The sequence below is a fragment of the Nicotiana tomentosiformis genome, chromosome 11, assembly GCF_000390325.3.
Source record: "Nicotiana tomentosiformis chromosome 11, ASM39032v3, whole genome shotgun sequence".
NCBI lineage: Eukaryota > Viridiplantae > Streptophyta > Magnoliopsida > Solanales > Solanaceae > Nicotiana > Nicotiana tomentosiformis.
Genome location: NC_090822.1, coordinates 63,194,016 through 63,208,134, shown reverse-complemented (window position 1 = coordinate 63,208,134; position 14,119 = coordinate 63,194,016). Strand labels below are relative to the sequence as shown.

At 37.8% G+C, this 14,119-nt stretch overlaps 1 long non-coding RNA gene across 1 annotated transcript; it reads left to right on the top strand.

The window, feature by feature from the left end:
• The first annotated feature begins 1,669 nt into the window (after positions 1 to 1,669).
• On the top strand, positions 1,670 to 10,286 carry LOC138900956 (uncharacterized). The gene is made up of 3 exons (XR_011412347.1): positions 1,670 to 2,034; positions 9,509 to 9,677; positions 9,789 to 10,286. It is a non-coding gene; the product is annotated as an uncharacterized lncRNA (long non-coding RNA).
• The last annotated feature ends 3,833 nt before the right edge of the window (positions 10,287 to 14,119 follow it).

The following is a 14,119-nucleotide window of genomic DNA, read 5'->3' as shown; positions in this document are numbered from 1 at the left end:
ATTTTATTTGGTATCGAAGATTTTAAATATCTGATTTACTACCAACTAAGACTCGCATTTTACTTCAATCACCTCGGAGCCTAGTCCCCGGGCTAATTCAAGTCCTGCAACCAAAGCTTTATACTCAACTTTGTTGTTAGTTAATGGACTTTGTTATCCTGCAAATTAACTTTTTACGAAACTTTGTCGAAGGAGTGATTAGTACTATCCCAATATCGGAGAGTTTTATGTTGGAGGCTCTATCCGTAAACAAGGTCCATACACCGGAGACAGTTCCTGATACCAGAACTGCTTCTTTAGCAGCTAAAGGCATCATTCCCGGGCTAAAATTAGCCACACAGTTGGCCAAAACTTAAGATTTAATAGCAGTCTGAGGTTTATATTCTATATCAAATTCACTAATTTCAACCGCCCATCTAGCCAATCGACCCGATATTTCAGGTTTATGAAGGATGTTCCTTATGGAAAAGGTCATCACAACAACTATTGGGTGGCATTGAAAGTAGGGTCTAAGCTTTTGAGAGGCAACTATGAGAGCTAGAGCCAACTGTTTCAGGTGCGGGTATCGTGTTTCCACACCTGAAAGTAACTTACTAACATAATATATAGCAAATTGAGTACCTTCTTCCTCCCGAACTAGAACTGCACTTACCGCATCTTCCGACACTACTAAATAAATCAACAATTGTTCCCCCTCCTTTGGGTTGGACATTAAGGGAGGACTGGACAAATACCTCTTCATGTCTTTCAACACCTGCTAGCACTCTGACGTCCACGAAAAGTCATTTTTCTTCTTCAATAGTGAAAAGAAATGATGGCATTTCTCCGAAGATATCGATATGAATTTGCTCAAGGCCTCCAACCTGTCAGTTAACCTTTGCACCTCCTTTACACTTTTAAATTTTGTCTGGTATATCTTCCATGGCCTTGATCTTGTCAGGATTTACTTGAATTCCTCATTGAGAGAACAAGAAGCCATGAAGCTTCCCGGACCCAACTCCAAAAATGCACTTCTCCGGATTAAGATTCATGTTGTGTTTCCTCAAGATGTCGAATTTTTCATCAAGATGAATCAAATTATCCCCTGCACTAGGAGACTTAACCAGCATGTTGTCAACATATACTTCCATAGTTTTTTTAATTTGACGTTCGAATATCCTATTAATGAGCCTCTAATAAGTGGCTCCAGCATTTTTAAGCCCAAAAGGTATCACACTATAGCAATACATGCCAAAGTTAGTGATGAATGATGTTTTTTATTGATACTCTAGGTGCATCTTAATTTGATTGTACACAGAGTATGCTTCAAAGAAACTCATCGCCTAGTTGTAGCATCAATCATTTGGTCAATGTTTGGCAATGGAAAGGAATCCTTAGGGAAAGCCTTATTTAGATCTTTATAGTCTATACACATTCTAAACATATTACTCTTTTTAATACAACTATTACGTTAGCTAACAAATCAGGATAGCGTACTTCACATGTAGAACCTATGTTTCACAACCTGTTTACTTTTTCTTTTACAAACCTATTTCTGACCTCAGTTATCAGACACTTCTTTTGATTTAATGGAGGGAAATTAGGATCCAAACTTAACTATTGGATAGCCACTTCCAGTGGAATACCTATCATTTATGAATGAGACCATGCAAAACAATCAAAGTTAGATTTTAAAAATTCAATAATTCTAAGCTTGAGTTCGGGACTCAACCCCGTTCGCAAGTAAACCTTTTTATCCATGAATTCTGTAAACAAATAAATTTGTTCAAGTTCCTCTGCGGTTGACTTTAGTGCATCCGTTTCTTCCGGTAACTAGAAGGATCTAGGCACCTGATAAAAATCCAGTGTCTCTTCCTCTCCATCACCTTCAATCGAGATCAGAAGGGAAGTAGACATCGGTTCCTGTAGCTGTTATTTGCTGGTTCCCTCCGCCTTGCTGTTGGATAAGGTGACTGCAATCATTTCTCTCACAACAGGTTGATCACACCTAATTTGTTTGATCCCATCTGGTGTAGGGAACTTTAGCAATTGATGGTAAGTTGATGGAACAACCTTCATTTTATGAATCCATGGTCTACCAAGGATTACCTTGAAGACCATATCGCCATACACCCCTCGAAAAAAGTGATTTTTGTTAACCCTTCAACATGTTTAGGATGTAAGAACTCACTTCGGGTCGTTACGCTTGTTAAGTTGAATCCAACCCGAAGTTTTATTGTCAGAACTACATTTTCGGTTAACTTTGCTTGTTCCAAGACCCTCAATTGAATGATATTGGCTAAACTACCCGGATTAACCAAAACACCTTTATAATTAAAATGTACAATGATTAAAGATATTACCAGATCATCATTATGCGGTAAAATAAGGCTGTTAGCATCTTCCTCCATGAAAGTGATTTCATCATCTTCTGATGCTTCTGAGATTCTCTTGCCATGAGTTACCAATATCTTCATCTTCTTCACTACCGAAAACGTCACCCCATTTATTTCAACCCCACCAAAGATCATGTTTATTGTTAAATGGGGTGACCCTGTAGCTAGTTTCACTGGTTCCGTAGCATCTCGATTCCTCCTGCAATTGTTCTTAGCCCGATCACTCTAAAACTCTCTAAGGTAACCATTTTTCAATGACATCGCCACCTCTTCACAAAGGTGTCGGCAGTCCCCAGTCTTGTGGCCATGTGTTACATGGAATTTGCACTACAAATTAGGATCCCTTTGACTGGGATCTGATCTAATTGGTTTTAGAAACCTTGCCTCTTTGATATTTCTCATAGCTGAAACCAACTCTACCAAACTGACATTGAAATTGTAATCTGGTAACTGGGATATCCCAAATCCCGCGACGTCGATGGTTATTTATCCTACAAAGTCCTACTACTCCAACCACGATCCATCATTCTATCCGGTCCGAATCTTTGCGATGACTAAAAGCCTTTAGCTCCATGCCTATCGGATCATTCATTTGATAAATAAGGTTGAAAACAACTCATGGATGACCTCCAGTCTACATCAGAATCATTTTTGAACTTTTTCTGATTTCAATCACGGTTACAACCCTTGAATGACACCGAAGAACTCAACTGATCATCTTCAATTCTAATTTTCGATTCATAATAATTATGGACATCTGCCTATGTGGTTTCCTCAAATTCCAATAGGCTCTCCTTCAACTTCCTCGAAGAATCAGATCTTAAATGATTGAGGCCTTTGGTGAACGCCTCTTCTACACATTCATGTGGTACTACTGGCAACAACATCCTCTTCTTTTGGAACCGGATCACGAACTCTCGAAGCAATTCAGATTCTCCTTGAGCGATCCTGATTATACCCGCCTTCCTGGCTTGGACTTTCCTTGCCCCGATATGTACCTTGATAAAAGAATCTGCAAGAATTTTAAAAGAATAATTGAATGTTTAGGTAAAAGTGAATACCGCATTAAACTTCCCTTTATTAACATTTCACCAAATTTCTTTAGCAAAACAGATTTGATCTCATGCAGAGCCAAATCATTTCCCTTTATAGCCGTAGTGTAAGTTGTGATGTACTACTATGGATCCAAAATTTTATCATACTTCGTAATATCTGGCATCTTGATTCTTTTTTGAATCAACTTTGGGCCGCACACAGTTTGAATGGCAGCTGAGTATACTTCTTTGAATCCACGCCCTTCAATATTAAAGGTGTCCCCGGGATCTGATCTATCCGTGCGTGAAATTCTTTGGTGTATTGATCCATCTGATAATTAATTTCTATTGTGAACCTCATGAGCTCGATCTTGAAAGAATCCTTTGTGTTATTATCATTCCCGGATCCACTGCCTGCACCACCTTCTTGGTTAACATTAAATCCAAACTCCTCCCTTGGAGCGATGTTGCCGGTTCTTTGTGTTGTTTGATCTGCATGCACGCTGGGAGGGGCTCGAACTCCTTCATTGGAATTATTAGAGGCAACCAAAAGTGTTTGCTAGAGCTAAGTCATTATCCGGTGCTGTCTTGAGAGATGATTCATGATTTCCATTTGCTATGCCCTTAAAACTTTCACCGTTTTGACAATATGTTCATCATCAATTTAATCAGGGGTAGGACTCCTCACATGCCGAGGATTTCGTTCTTCCCGAACCGGAGTTGTGTCATCTCTGTCATTTCTAGTTTCACTGATTGAATCATCACATTGAACTCCATCATGGAAAATATCCTCATGCTTGTTGTTTGTCCCAACATTGAATGAGTTGTTAACATCATTATTTTCCACATCTGCTTTTACTTTACTAAAGAAAAGCGTTAAAATACGTTAGTAACAGATGAATGGATCAAAGTAATACCACAATTGTCTGTACCCTATGGTGGGCGCCAATCTATTTACCCGTAAAACGATGCAGTTAAATTTATAACGTGGTTAATAGACACGTGAATCAAACTAATCCAATAATATAAAATAGCTAAGAACATAAATAAATTAACTAAGAACATTTGAAGAATATAAGCCTGGTTGTGAAGTGAGATTTTTCGGAAGCAAGAATAAGATCAAAGTATTCAGCAAAAAGATGTTAATAGAAAGTAAGATTAAGTTAATCCTTTCTTGTGCAAAAATTTCCTCTCTACAATGAGTACAAATTCCTTTATTTAAAGCTAAATTCAGGGAGACAAGATCCCCAAATCAAGCTATTATTTAATATGAATAAAGACCCCTCTTGATAGGTGCATAACGGTTGAGTATAAATGCAAAGATTCATTGTAACGGTAGCTCCTTGAATGGTGCCTTCTTCAACTGATACCTCACTTTCAAACTTTCGTCTCCGGTTCCAATGTCTTCGAAATCCACAAAACACCGGTTGCATACTCATAACCGGTACCATCTATTTGCTGACTCATACCTTACATGTCTTTGGTGCCACCTATCATTCATCAATTTTACCCCATACAAATTCCACATTAAAAGTTAAGATTGGCTTTCTTGTGTAAGGCCACACTTCAATTAGCTATAGTGAACTAACTAGAACAACCATCTAGAAAAATAAAAGCAATTTAATTAAAATAGTGAACAATCCATGAAACCTATTTCCTCCTCCATTTCTACAAATCAACCACCATGAACACAAACCAGACCCAGGTTGGCCCAAAGGAGAGATCCAGATTTCTAAACAATTGAGATCTTATTTTATATCTTTTTTTCCTTTATTTGATGTAGTAGTGTAACGAACCGGCCTGTCGTTTTGTGTACTTAAGCCCCGTTTTCCTATTTGATGCTTCCCGTATTACTTGTTTTTTTTTTCTAACTTGAAGAGATAGTTAGTTTGGTTCTGGAAAGGTTTTGTAGTGAATTGGAACACTTAGTTCTATTAATGGATGCCTAAGTTATAAGAGTTGACCGAGATTTGACTTTTGAGAAAATGAACTTGGATTGATTTTAATGGTTCTAGTAGGTCCGAATGGTTATTTTGTACTTAGGCGTATGTCCGAATTTGGATTTGGAGGTTCCTAGCATATTTTGGCTCTAAAAGTTAGAAACTTGAAGGTTTGGAAGATTTATAAGTTTGACTGGGAGTTTACTTTGATAATATAGGGTTTGGATTGTTGTTTCAGGACTTGGAATAGGTTTGTTATATAATTTTGGAATTGTGTACAAAGTCTGATTTCATTCCGGGTTGGTTTGGTAGGAATCAGGCGTTTGGTTAAACGTCTAGAAGCTTATGAACTTAAGAGAAGTTTAATTGCTGGTTTGATCGTCGATTCATAGATGTGGTGATCTTTCATGTTTTTGAAGGTTTTGGGTAGGTCTGAATAGTGTTTATGGACTTATTGGTATGATTTGACAGGGTCCCGAGTGGCTCGGGTCAGTTTCGGATTATCCAAAGCTTGGTTGAATTCCTGATGACTGCTGATATCTGGTGTGCTACGCGATCTTTGAGCAGGTCTCGCAATATCAAAGGCTTATTTGGACAGCTGTGTTTTCGTTCTTTGCGTTCGCGAAAATGGCGTCACGTTTGCGAAGTGTTGCGGTTATTGGTCTTCGCATTTGCAGACGAAGGGCTTGCATTCACGTAAGAGGAGAGGTTGGCTGGTAGTCGGCTGGGGTTTGTCAACGCGTTCGGATGAACAAGGCGTGTTCACGTAGGCTTGGGTTAGCAGTGGATCACGTTCGCGGGTAATCGTTCGCGTTCGCGATGGGTCTTTTGAGGCAGGAGCTGGTTTGTGTTTCACGAACGCAAGGCATGGGTCGCGTTGGCAAAGTGTATCATAGGGAAAACTATATGAAGTTCTAATTTTGGGATTTGGATTTATTATTTCATATTTTGAGCCATAAACTTTGAGAATGACGATTTTTGAAGAAGATTTTCACACAAGGCAATAGAGAAGTAATTTTTACTTGATTTTCATATTACAACTTATTTCTCCATGGATTATTACACATGAATTATGAGATTTGAAAGAGAAAATTGGGAATTTTAACTATTATTTTTGAAGAGTGAAAAATAGAGATTGGAACTACGATTTAGAGTCAGATTTTGATAAAACTTATATATTTGAACTCATATTCAAAATGGGTAGTAGCGTTTTAAGACTTTTGTCGGCTTCCGAAAAACGGGCTCAGTTGACTTTTTGGTTGACTTTGTACAATTTGATAATGATTGGAGCTTTATTATTTGGAATTGAATCCTATAGCCTTGTTTGACGTTATTGAGTTGTTTTTCACTAGATTTGACCCGTTCAAAGGCCGATTTGAGAGGCAAGGGCTTTTTGGAGTATTGATTCTTGCGCTTTGAGGTAGGTATCTTGCCTAGGGTTGGCTTGAGGGTATTTTTCCTACTAGACTACGATACTTGCTATACGTTGGGAGTGACGCATGTTATATGCGTACACTGTAGTTATTCATGCTTTGGGTACACTTTAGGCTATTATGTGCCTTGTTTTGTTGACATGCCTTCACGTTGCCACATTTTCTTTACTTATATGATTACTTGAACTATTATTTATGCTAAAAATCATGTATAGGCTATGTGCTTATCCGTTTGAGATATGATAGTGACATTTTTGCTATGTTGAGCTGCTTGCCTTGATTATAGTTATATTTTCAGTTATGATATTATATTCGCGTGTTATAACATCATCTCTGAATACTTTTTACATATTATCTCACATCTTGATGGTGTCCTTACTTGTGTGACATGGGTTTGAATTGATTTGTAACATGTTAGTATAATTTGTGCGTATATTAATTTCTAATACTGTCAGATGTTGGCATATTGGGATTTGAGCGAATTAATGACTGAACCGGGGCCATAGAGCTATGATAATATTGACAGTGAGGTGATATGTATGCCAAGTCCCCTATTGGCTATGTGGTATTGATATTGAGGTGGCGCATGCGCTAGGCTATTTGGCGCAGAGTTATGATGATCATTCACATTTGATTCGATCAGCGCTTAGGTTAGGATCAGCCCCTTCGGAGACAGGACATAACCCATGTTACTCTAGGCCCTATAAGTGCAGACACTTGATATATGCTTGATACTTTGGCTATTTTATCTTTAGTGCATTGCTACCTTACATTTTGGTGTTTTGATGTTAATATGTGAGACGTTTGAGCTTAATTATGTTTTTTATGTGTAGGATCATTAAAATATAAAGACGAGTGAAGGTTGCACAAAAGGGTAATGAAAATAGAAGAAAGGAGCACAAAAACACAAATAAGCCAAACCAGGCGCTAGGCGAGGCGACGCCTGGCTTCTGGTCATCTCTTGCCCGCGCTAGGCCTCGCCTCGCGAGGCTCTAGGCGTGCCCCAAAACGGGTCCCGCAAGGTTAGGCGCCTTGTATCCCCAGTTCGCAAATTAATATGTTACCTACTCGGTTTTGGAATTGTAGACTCCAACCCTAGCCTATAAATACTTCCTATACGTGATTAGTGAGGGGTGGACACTATTTGTAAGCAAAAACACTATGTGCAACAACTTTGGAGGGGAAAATCATAGAGTTCTGCATCCCTTCATCCTTTCTTTGTAACTTGCTTATGCAAAATACTTGAATAACTGTTACCACGAACGTGAGTGGCTAAGCACTCTAGTTTCTAGGGTTGTGGTTGACATGATTATTGACGTTTATTAATTACATCTTCGTTAATTTGAATTATCATCTCGTGGTTATTTCCTTAGTTCTAGTTTTCACTTGTGAATTGTTGTAGCCACCAATTCACCCTACTATCTATGTTATGCTTGGAATAGACACGTTTTAATTAGAGTAGAATTAAAGAAAGCTTGTTTCTGAACCTGTGGCTCGGGGAAGGATTTCATGGTTAGGATATACTTAACGGTATTTCTTAGTTGAATGTCGTATTTTCTTCGTTTATGATAGATTCAATACCATATAAATATATGATTGATATTTTTTGGGAAGACGGACATTATTGTTGAAACATGCTATTTATATAAATGATCCTGTGAACTAGCAATCATAGATAATTCAGATTAATAAGGTATAATTACGAACTCAATAGGATTGATAAACCGACCACAACCTAGAACTTTGATAAAAATCCAAGAATAAACTTTTGCATTCTTGTTATTAGTTGATTGCTTGTTTAATTTTCGCAATAGTAGATTAATAGAATAAACTAACACTTTTGTTTACCTTGGACAGTAAATTGATTTTAGTTAGCTTAGTTAACAATTATTCTAAGTCTTTGTGGGTTCGACATCCGACTTTCGAGTTGCTTTATTACTTGACGTCCACATATACTTGTGTGTACTTGGAGAACTAACAATGTTTAGTGAGGGGCTTTATGCCAAGCACTCGTATAGTGCTGAGATTGTGCTTACTTGATTATTTAACTATGTGTTCGTTGATTTTGGCATTGATACTTTTCATGCAGGTATAGAGGCGTATCTTTCTCATGCTAATTGATACTTTATATCTTGAAATTGATGCCTTAATTGATTTGATGGCAAAGCATGCCTATTTTCCTGTTAATGTGATCAAGTTGAACTTTCTATTCTTGACCTACATTTTTTTGTGTTGCTATTATTAATATATTTTTACTGTTATTGTTGGATGATTGAAAGTAAGTAGCAGACTTTGCCAATCTCATCACTATATTCATTCCAAGGTTAGGCTTGCTACTTACAAAGTACATGAGGTCGGTTGTACTCATACATAGTCTGCACTTTATGTTTAGATCCAGGTGCTGCTGATAGAGTTGATTGATAGAAAGCCGTACACATACCTATTAGAAATTTTAAGTTAGCTTTGTTGTTCCGTTCGCAGACCTTGGAGTCCCTTTCCTTATTTTTGTTATTACTATTTATGTTCTTTAGATAGTATTGTATCATTATTCAGACCGTTATACGTATTTACTATATAGAGCTCATGTACTCGTTGACAACATGTTCTTGGATAGTATTCTAGTGGTATCGCTATTTGACTGAAATTATTTATCTTATTCTGCTTTTGAGACTATTTATTTCTGTTATTGAAGTTTATTTTTGTACATTGAATGTTGTCTTGCCTAGAAAACAGTGTTAGGCGCCATCACAACTTTAGTGGGATTTGGTGTCGTGACAAGCCAGTATCAAAACTCTAGGTTTCTTACGTCTCACGAGTCATAAGCAAGTCTCGTAGAGTCTTGCGGATTGGTTAAGAGATGTGTGTACTTATATTCGAGAGGCTACAAGGCTGTTGGTAAAACATCTCTTTCTTTAGCTCTTTCTTTAATTATCTGTCATGCAGATTTGTTTATCCTTAAGTATGAATTGTTGTTTTTCTATTCTCTCACAAACGGGGAGAACGCAGGTAGCACCCCAGCTTAGGGCCATAAGAGGCTGGGTCCAAGGCTGAGGTAGGGGTAGAGCACATGTCGTAGCTAGATCCCCTACTCGTGCAGCTATTGTAGAGCCAAAAGCAACTTCTGTTGAGGAGCAAGTTCATGATTATGCTGAGCCAGAGGTACAAGCTCAGGTTCCCCAGGGTTTATTTCTTTTCACCAGTTGTTTAGGATGCTTTGTCCGTATAGTTGGGTTGTTTGAGAGTATGGCTCAGGCCGGGGCATTTCCTACTTTACCACCTACTTCCCAGGAAGGGGGTTGTTATACCCCATGTTTTCATATGTAAAAATATGCTATAAGTAAATTGATGAAACCTCGGAAATGAGCTATTACATCCCGCATTTTTGTACGTTAAAGTTTCATCGTAAGTTAATCGACGTAGGTTCGGGAATGAGATTATTTTAAGATTATAAGCATTATGCTATTTCAAACAAGTGATGAGTAAATTCGTGAAGGTGAGAGGGTAAGCAAATCGAAGAAAATAAATTTCGTCGAAGTTTGACATTTTGGGATAAAATACGGCCCGAGCTAAAATATCCGATATTTATGGACTAGTGCGATACAAGGTACCACATGACCATGATAGTAATGTGTATAAGGTATGTTAAAAGTGATTAATATTTTAAGTAATTTGAGATAATTCTTAATTATTGGGTAATGGGATATTTTTCTAATTAATTAGGAAATTATGTGAATAATTGGATAATTAATAATTTTTAGTGGGAGATTAAATTAAAATCTTTGGATAATCAAAGATTTTGGAGGACTTAACCCCCAAAAACGTGGCAGCATGTGTAAAGCTTTCATCAAGCTTAAAGTGACTAAGGATGTTATGAGCTAGGTGGCATCTTGAAATGGACTCTTGGTTATAAGCTATAAAAGGCTCTCAAATCACAAATATATGGAATGGAACGTGAGTTCTTTAGCAAAAGCCATACAAGACTTCTCCAATTCATCAAAAGTCACACAAGATTATGATCAAAGTTCAACAAACATACGGATGAAGAATCAACAAAAGGCATCTCTACTTTTAGCATATATCAAATGCCGAAATATGCATCTTCAAGAAATCAACGTGAGATTTCATAGCATCTTCAACAGTTCAAAACGTTATATTTTGCAATTATAAGGGATTACAGTGCAATCTTTTTCAAGAATATCATACAGATATTTTCCTACTTCGATCCGCCATTACGCATTGTCGCAATCAACGGTGTTAAAGGGATTGTCAAGAGAATCGGTCCAGGTATGTTAAGGATATCCTTTCTTTCTTTTGGCATGGTCCAAATGATACAAATGAAACGAGCAAAATACACAACCTCCATAAATAACTCTATTCATAGAAATACTAGGGGTGTCTATATTCTTGATTCCCCATGTGAATTATTATTATATCTTCTGTTCATGGGTCTCAGAAAAATACGTATTTGATAAAGTTTATCCGACAGGCATATTATTTTTATGACATTCCGAGAAATCTTATTAACGTATTTCTTATGCATTTCATGTATTTATACATATACATTGACCCATGACCAGATGGCGTTATATATGCATATATTATATGTATATGAGATATGGGAAAAGGTTACGGCGTTATATACGCACCACCACCTGATCAACTGGTATACGTTGATGATTTGCCCACAGTGGCCGAAATGATATGATGGGATGCACTCAGAGGCTTGATGATGTTATAAACACATATACCTATGCATGGTATGACATTTATACGCATATGCATGACATTATAAATGATTCACAGAGCTATGCAGTCGTACATATCGAGTCTTTTAGTCCATGTTTCTCTCATGTCTATTATTTAGTGATTTTCATTCCTTACATACTCGATACATTATTTGTACTGACGTCCCTTTTTCCTGGGGATGCTGCGTTTCATGCCCGTAGGTCTCGATAGACAGGTCGAGAGTTCTCCAAGTAGGCGATCAGCTCAGCGGAAGATATTGGGGCACTATATTTGCTCCGGAGTTGCTTGTTTGGTCAGTATGATTTAGATGTGTATTGTTTGGTATGGCGGGGCTCTGACCCGACCTTTATGACAATTATGTTTTCTTAGAGGTTTGTAGATAGATGTCATGTACGTAAAAGATTGTACGGCCTTGTCGGCCTATGTTCAGTGTACGAGTGGTTATTTTGGTCTTAGAGGCCTATATGTCTTATGTATAAGTTGGCATTACATGTTGTATTCTACCTATCTCACGGCAGCCTCTCCGGCTCAGTTGTCTATGATAGTATGATACGAAAAGATACATTATGTTGGTACTCAGTTAAGTAAGGTACCGGGTGCCTATCGCGGCCCATCGATTTTGGTCATGACAAAAGTGGTATCAGAGCAGTTCTGTCCTAGGGAGTCTACAAGCCGTGTATAGTAAAGTCTTGTTTATGGGTGTATTCTGCACCACACTTTTAAGCAGGAGGCTACAGGGCATTTAGGAATGTCACTCTTTCTTCTTACTTTAGATCATATGGTAGAGCTCAGTTGTAAGAACTTAATTTCCTAAGCTCTATCTTATTGATAATACGATGATGCCTTCATCCAGAAAGACGGTTGGTAAGAGATATAGTTGTGGAAGAGTTGAGTCAGAGGAACTCGATTTTGCATCATGCTTATGCTGAGTAAATGTGAAGTTTTCAGCAGAAAATGTGTGTAAGCTTCTTGATAAGAAGCCTTAAATGTAAGAATATTTTCCCATATGGTGAAAAGCAATGAGAGATTCAGGAGGTAGATATAAGTTTCAACAAGTAAAAGAAGCAAGGTAAAAAAGGGTACGAGTTACCCAGCTAATGAAGATTATCAGTATTTACAATTCAGGTAGAGGAATATAAGCCTTTTGAGTTACCTTCAACAATAACAGAGGTATATACAATTGGCCACACCCATCTCATTTATGCCCTGTGAAAGCAAACAGAAGTAGTATAAGAGATGGACGGATATTAGGATCCGGCCGGGGTTAGAGTAACCCAAAATGGTGGATGGATTGTTAGCATTAGCTGACATTTCTGAAGAATGTTGCAAATGTGCTAATAGATCTCCTTGTGAGACACCCAGAGGGTGCACTCTAAAATAGTACAACTAGATATGAATACTACAAAGATAGGCACTGAAAGCCTAGAAGGGATAAATATTACCTTTGTATGGCCCCCGTCCCTAGTAGAGAAAGAATGTTAGGCAATTTGAAGAGCCAGTAGATGGAGCAAGGGGAGCTAAAATCAAAAGAATGTCTTGTTCGAGTTTTCAGAATAAAGTGATAGACATAAATGTTAGCGGAAAATAAGAAGAGAGTTAATGAAGCATTATGAGTAAGATATGATACATGAATGACAACGGTAGATAAAAAAAGATGACAGTATTATAGAGTCTATAGTCAAGTGAAGGAAAGGACGAGAGGTGACAGGCCTTGTGACAACAAAAGAGTATAGGCCATAAAGACATATCCTCATTTTGAGAAGTAAGTTTATGACTCCAACGTGATTACCAAAAGGAACAATTAGACCCCGTAGTAATAAGAAATCAGCATGGACTGATGAACAAGATAAATTAAACATGAACTAGGGACTGAGTAATAGTCGGGCATCATGAGAATTTTAGAGATTGTGTCCTGGCGATAATAGAATGGATGACAGAAGAATACCCTTTAGAGGTCATTCAGGAAGACGCTTGCCTAAAGAAAGCAAGGTGAGTAAAGTTAAGCTTAAGGGACTGTATGTGCCAGTTACACTAAGTGTCACCCTCATGAGTGAGGAATTTTGTTATCCTTGGTACAGAAGGATTACCGCGAGGTGAGTAAGGATCATCGATGATGTGAAAAGATGCCAAAGATGAGAAGGTAAGACATCTATACGTAGATCATCGTAGCACTAAATCTTGGTGCTCCCCTAAAATGGGGAATATGGAGTAATGTAGCATCAAGTTATAATTACGTGGTTCTAGTAACTATGGAATGGTAAAGGAAGAATGCGATAAAAATGAGAAAGGGATGAGATTGCACTTATTCAAATCCTACAGATATGCTACGATTCCAGAACATTATGCAAGCACGACGTCAAGGAGAGGAAGTAAGGGTTCTGGCCCGGGATGTTTTTGACAAATAAGGAGCCAGTGCGAGAGGTAAGTTAAGACAAGGAATAATCCAAGAAAGATTATGTGGAATATTGATATGAGAATGGGCAAAGAGTAGTTAGCAGTTGACTCAAGAAGATCCTAGTTATGGCTAGACATGTGATTACAGACGAATCAGCTAGGAGTTGGGGTAGTTAAAAGTACCGTATGAGTGTTAC